Source organism: Pseudoliparis swirei, chromosome 6 (genome assembly GCF_029220125.1).
Source record: "Pseudoliparis swirei isolate HS2019 ecotype Mariana Trench chromosome 6, NWPU_hadal_v1, whole genome shotgun sequence".
Lineage (NCBI taxonomy): Eukaryota > Metazoa > Chordata > Actinopteri > Perciformes > Liparidae > Pseudoliparis > Pseudoliparis swirei.
Genome location: NC_079393.1, coordinates 11,427,670 through 11,433,669, shown reverse-complemented (window position 1 = coordinate 11,433,669; position 6,000 = coordinate 11,427,670).

Here is a 6,000-nt window from a genome sequence, read left to right as displayed (position 1 = left end):
TATCTTTGTCTCTTGTTTATAATGATTGTGTTGGTCATTAGGTTAATAATAGCAGAGTTGGATAAACAGTCAATACATTTCCTTTATTGTATACTGTAAGATAAGAACAAGAGTTGCAAGTCAAGAAGTAAGTTAAAATTAAGTGCAGTAACTAATTCATCCTCAATTACACGGGACTTGTAATATTACCATGTAATTGTCTCATTTTATTGTTCTGCCTCATGAAATATAATGACAATCACGGTTAATACCTCACAATTAATTTGTTCAATTGTATCCATAACACCACACGACTGTTGTTCAAGACACTGTAAGGCCATTCAGAGAAACTGCAAGCACTAAAAACCCGGCACAGGATCTGAAAAAAGTATAAATCTAACTAAATAAACTATATCACCAACACTAAGAAACTGGATTATAAAAGCAAACATACAATCAATGCATGATGCAGAAGAGGAGAAAAAATGTCACTCCTTGTCAAATAATTAAAGTTGTCATTTATGGAGATATGCGTCGAGCCAGAGGTCGCCGGAGTTTTTCAGTGACCTGAAACACAAATACACACGACACTCTTCAGACAAGCAATCAAACTGAACCATCTAGATTTGAGCATGACAATATTTATATCTCATTCTGTCTTTTTTATTCTGCCAGTTGCACTTTGGAGCTCAAGCCTTTGTTTTGTCCGGTGGAAACGACCTTCAAGGTGTCTCATCAGATAATAAATTACTACTATTGGACTTACCTGAAAACATCCGCGAGGCCTCGCCACATTGTTTTCACCTGGTAAGGAACGCCATGTTTCTCACACAGCGCGCGGACCAGCGGGGCCACCAGGTGGTAGTTGTGGCGTGGCATCGTGGGAAACAAACTTCAAAGACAAAGGGAACAGAAGGCGTCAGCATCAAACATGCCTCAACAAATGGTTTTGGAATTTAAATAAATAATCAGATTAGTCATTTAAAAAGATACTGATGGAAAAGAAAGGATTCACCGTTGTTTCACAATGTCTGAATAGAGTTAATAGGAAGCGGTCGCTTGAAGTCCACACTGGCTGTTTATTCTATTGTTTTTGAGACTGAACACAGAGGATGGCATTTGTCAAGAACTATGCTTGTATTACAAAGCAAAAAAAATACAGCAAATGTGAACGTTAAAATACTTTTTACAAGTGCAATTCAATCCAATGAACCAATGTCATTATATACAGTATATAATGGATATATTTTATTATTATTATCTTTGTATTTTTTTTATTATTATTTTTTTTTATCTCGATATTTCACAGAAATGACAAAGTTTACAGGATATTAACAGGAAAACAACACTGTAGTCCTAATGTTTATATTTTGTAAACTACAGAACAGTTGAATATTTAACAGTTAATTTCCTGAGAAAGATCATGTTGTGTTTTGTAGTGATCAAATATACTGGGAGTCCATAAATATAACCCCTTGAAATACAGTTTTCTATTTTCTTTCAACCATAGTTCTTACATGAAACTGTTTAAAACAAGGTGTGTGGATCATCTTGAGTAACCGGGTCAGGAGCTCTGAAGCAAATGGAGATGATCATCGATTACAGAAGGAAGAAAACTGTCATCCAGCCCCTGTACATTGACGGGGATTGTGTGGAGAGAGTCTCGGTCTTCAGATTCCTGGGCGTTCACCTGGCTGAGGACCTGTCCTGGAGAACCAACACCACGGCGATCGTCAAGAAGGCACAGCAGAGACTCTACTTCCTGAGAATACTCAGGAATTACCACCTCAGACAGGATCTGCTTGTGTCCTTCTACCGCTGCTCCGTGGAGAGCGTCCTCACCTATTGCATCTGCGTGTGGTTCCTCAGCTGCACAGCCGCAGAGGAACGCGCTTCAGAGGGTCGTCAACTCGGCCCAGAAGATCATCGGTGCCCCTCCTCCCTGCAAGAACTGTACAGCTCGCTGCCTTAAGAAGGCAGTCAAGATCCTCAAGGATCCATCTCACCCGGGCAACGAACACTTTGTACGGCTGCGCTCAGGCAGGCGCTTCAAGACTATGTATACCCGGACCAACAGACTCAAGTTCAGCTTCTTTCCGAGGGCCATAAGCGCACTAAACGCTGCTAAGTTTCTAGAGAGTCAAATGCCGCATCCCCGTTCAATATGAGGAATCGTGCAATAAAAATAAAAAAACTTAGGTTTACACTATGTATAGTTCATATGATTCATTCTGGTTTTTATATTGTCTTGTTGTTTTTATATTGTCCTATTAGCACCTTGGGATTGCATCTAAATTTCGTTGTTCCTTTGCACAATGACAAATAAAGATCATTCATTCATTCATTCATTCAAGAGAGTTTTTAAAATGTATTTGTCGCGCTTTGAGCACCACAAGCCTGGTGCCAAAGAGTTATATTATATAGAAGAGAAGACAGATATCACTACAGCCAATAACTCCAACATCTCATAAGCTCTTTCAAGCTCTCTAACTGCATGATGTTTATGTTGAGTGAAATAGTCAAATCATGTGATACACATTTCTCATATCTTTAAAAACTGTTAGGACTCAGCCAGCCGGGGTCCCACCTCCAGCGCACACCTGAAGCCACTCTGCTCACGTCGCAGCTGTAGCTCGTTATACAGGGAGTAAATAAAAGGACTGCCAGTAGCTCGCTGCGAGCTGCAAGGGCATTCCGTGGACAAGCACCCAACCACAAAGGGGCTCATGCCGTGTTGGGAAAGCGAAAGGGACAAACGGGGCTGCTTTGCGTGGAGTAGTGGACAATTTGCAAGGGAGATAGGGTTGAATCAGATAAAATTCACTGCTACTGTGTCGCTATCGGTAACACCTCCTTGGTTATTTTCCTCAGTATTAGTTGATCAATTTTATCTCACTCTGAACAAAACCCAAGCACTTAAAAACATTGATAATATTGCAGGAATGGTGGAGGATAGGCTGAAGACGACATATAAATCATTTACTCCGGCATTCACGGATGGATCGAAAGATCCTAGTAGGCCTACAGGTAGAACCGGTTTTGCGGTCACCATCCCATCTTTTCGTTATGAAGTAAAACGGAGATCGTCAGACCATCTGTCGGTGTATACAGTCGAGAAATTGGCCATTCTAGCAGCACTACAGTGGGTGGAGGAGGTTCAGATAAGTAAGGTCATCATTTGTTCGGATTCCAGTTCAACATTAATGTCATTACAATCACTCACATCTAACAGCAGGCAGGACTTAGCCTAATCAATGAAATACACGAAGTACTTTTCCGTCTTAAGCATATGGGTATTTTGGTAGCATTCATGTGGGTGCCGGCACATAGAGGGGTAAAGGGAAATGAAGCAGCAGATAAACTATCTAAGCAAGCATTGGAATGTCAGAACAAGAAGGATATTTTATTTAGCAAATCAGAAGCTAAATCAATAATAAAGGTAAACATTATTAAGGAATGGCAGCACAGTTGGGAGGCAGGAGGCACAGAAAGACAACTGTATACTATTCAGAAGGATGTTAACAAGGGGAGGACAACAATATTTAGCACTAGAGAAGAAAACATATTGAGTAGACTCAGGATTGGACATACAAAGCTAAACAATACAATGCACTTAATTAAAAAACACCCAACTGGACTGTGCGAGTCCTGCAAGACAGCAGAAACGGTGGATCATGTCATGTGGCATTGCCAGAAATTTGGAAACGAGCGAGGCAGGTTGAAGAGGAGGCTGGCAGTAGGAGGGGTGCAATTGAGGGATGCATTATCCTTGGGGGCAGGAAGGGTGCTGCAGTATCTGAAGGAGACAGGGTTGAATAGAAGAATTTAGGGCACTGAAGTTGACAGGGCTCCCTTCTTAGTTTAGTTTATTTTAATTTATTTATTTTCTTTTCTTTTTGAGGGGATAAAGGGCTTGCTATTTCTAGTTCGCAAAGAAAGGCAGTAGGTGGCGGTAATGCACCAGTTTGGATGCCAGCCGCCTAAAAACAAGAAGAAGAAGAAGAAGAAGAAGAAGAAGAAGCAGCAGCTGCTCTCTGCGAGTTCGTTCTGGAAGCTCAGGAGGAGAGCTTATTCAACCCTGGAGTTTTTTTTTTATGTCAGAGCTTTGTGTCATCTGGATTATCGTGGAGTAACTTTCCCCGTGGATTATTTCAAGAGTGAGTTTTTGTTTGCTTGCTTCCCTCTGCCAAATTAAGGAGGCAGTTTTTCTTTCGTTTTCTCTGAACTTTCCGTTCGAGTATTCAAATAAATTACGCCGTGCTTTCCCGGCTAAACAGTAACACTGTCTGTTGTCGTGCAATTGGGGTCGAAGACAAATCATAACAAAAACGTTGGGAACTTTACTGGAAGTTAAAATAGTTTGGCTACAAAAGACCTGATGACGATTAGACCTTCTACTTATAATACTTATTGTATTATCTCTAAAACAAGTCTTTTCCTCCAAACCTTGAACTGATGAACACATGTTCTCCTTGGACTCAATCCCTGACTTACTGGTGTTCGATTTGGAAGTTGAGGTGTCATTAAATCATTATTTCTAACCTTGTCAATGTCTTGACTATATTTTCTATACATGTTGCAACTCATTTGATAAATAAAAGTGAGTTTTTATGGAAAACACGAAATTGTTTGGGTGATCCCAAACTTTTGAACGGTAGTGTATGTAAAATAAACATGTGTAAAATAAACATGTTGTGCCCAAATAAAAGTACATCTGAAGCATTATATTTAAAGATTAATATTATTTGCATTATTACTCGGAGCTGCCGACCCCCGAGGTCCAGGAGCCGTCGGAGCTGCCGACCCCCGGGCCCCAGGACCCGGCGGCGCTGCCGACGACCCGTGGTCCCCGGGACCCGTCGGCGGAAGGCCGACCCTGGTTCCCAAGGACCCGACGCCGCTACCAACCCCTGATCCCCGGGGCCCGTCGGCGGCGCCTGTCACCCCTGCCCCGTCCCCATCTCGGCTGGCTTCAGCTCCCCGTCCTCCCATCCCAGTCGACCCCAGAGCCCCCACGTCCAGAGCCCCTCCTCCGCCCAAGCTCTCATGGGGGGGGGAGGGGTAGTAGGCTAGGCTGGATGGAGCCCCGGCCTAAATCGAGTGGTGGGGAGTGTGGCAGCTGTGTCTGATTTGGCCTCGGCTGCTGGTGATTGGCAATCAGTCAGCAGCCGAGGCCACCCTTATAAAAGCTCCCACTTGAGAGCGGAGGGGGAGAGGTGAGCAGAGGCACGTGTTTTGCGGTCTGCTCGGTGTCGTGTGTGTGCAAATAAATATGTCCTTGAACAAAACCTCTTGCTGCCTGGCGGATCCTTGGTGCTGGTGGGGGAAACCCACGGGTAGCGGCAGTATACCTGCTACAGGCCTCTATACACCTATGGAGATATTTCATTAGAAACCAGACATTTCCACCTAGAATAGTCATTTACCACATTAACAATGTTTAGCGTATTTTTGATTCATGTTATCTTTATTGAAAAAACAGTGCTTTTCTTTGAAAAATAAAGACATTTCTAAGTGACCCCAAACCTTTGAACGGTAGTGTATATATAATGCATTTTGTGTTCAAGGAATCAACATCTTCTTATAATATCGTTTGACATGAGGCATATTATGAAATGGGGTGTTGCAGTTCCCTCCTTCACCAGCAGATGCTGCAGATGTGCTCCTTTAATCAGACACCTTCCATGTCCTCATTTCACCCCGAGAATGCAACGTCAGGTATCATTACAGTCTTGTGTTGCATCATAACTATTATATAAGAATGTAATTCAACTCAAATGAGGCGTTTTATTATTAATGATTTGATCTTGGATAATGGATAATAACCACTAATGTTTACATTTGAAATGTTTTTTTGTTGTCTTTCCATAATGTTTCCCACGCTGGCCAGGTCATTTCAACACATTCACCTCAGCAGTCACATGCCGCCACTGCCCGGGGTCTCTGTCTTTCTGTCTGCTGCTTACGGTCCATTCTGTCATTTCAGGGTCGTTTGAATGCGATGCAGAATTTTGCAAATCA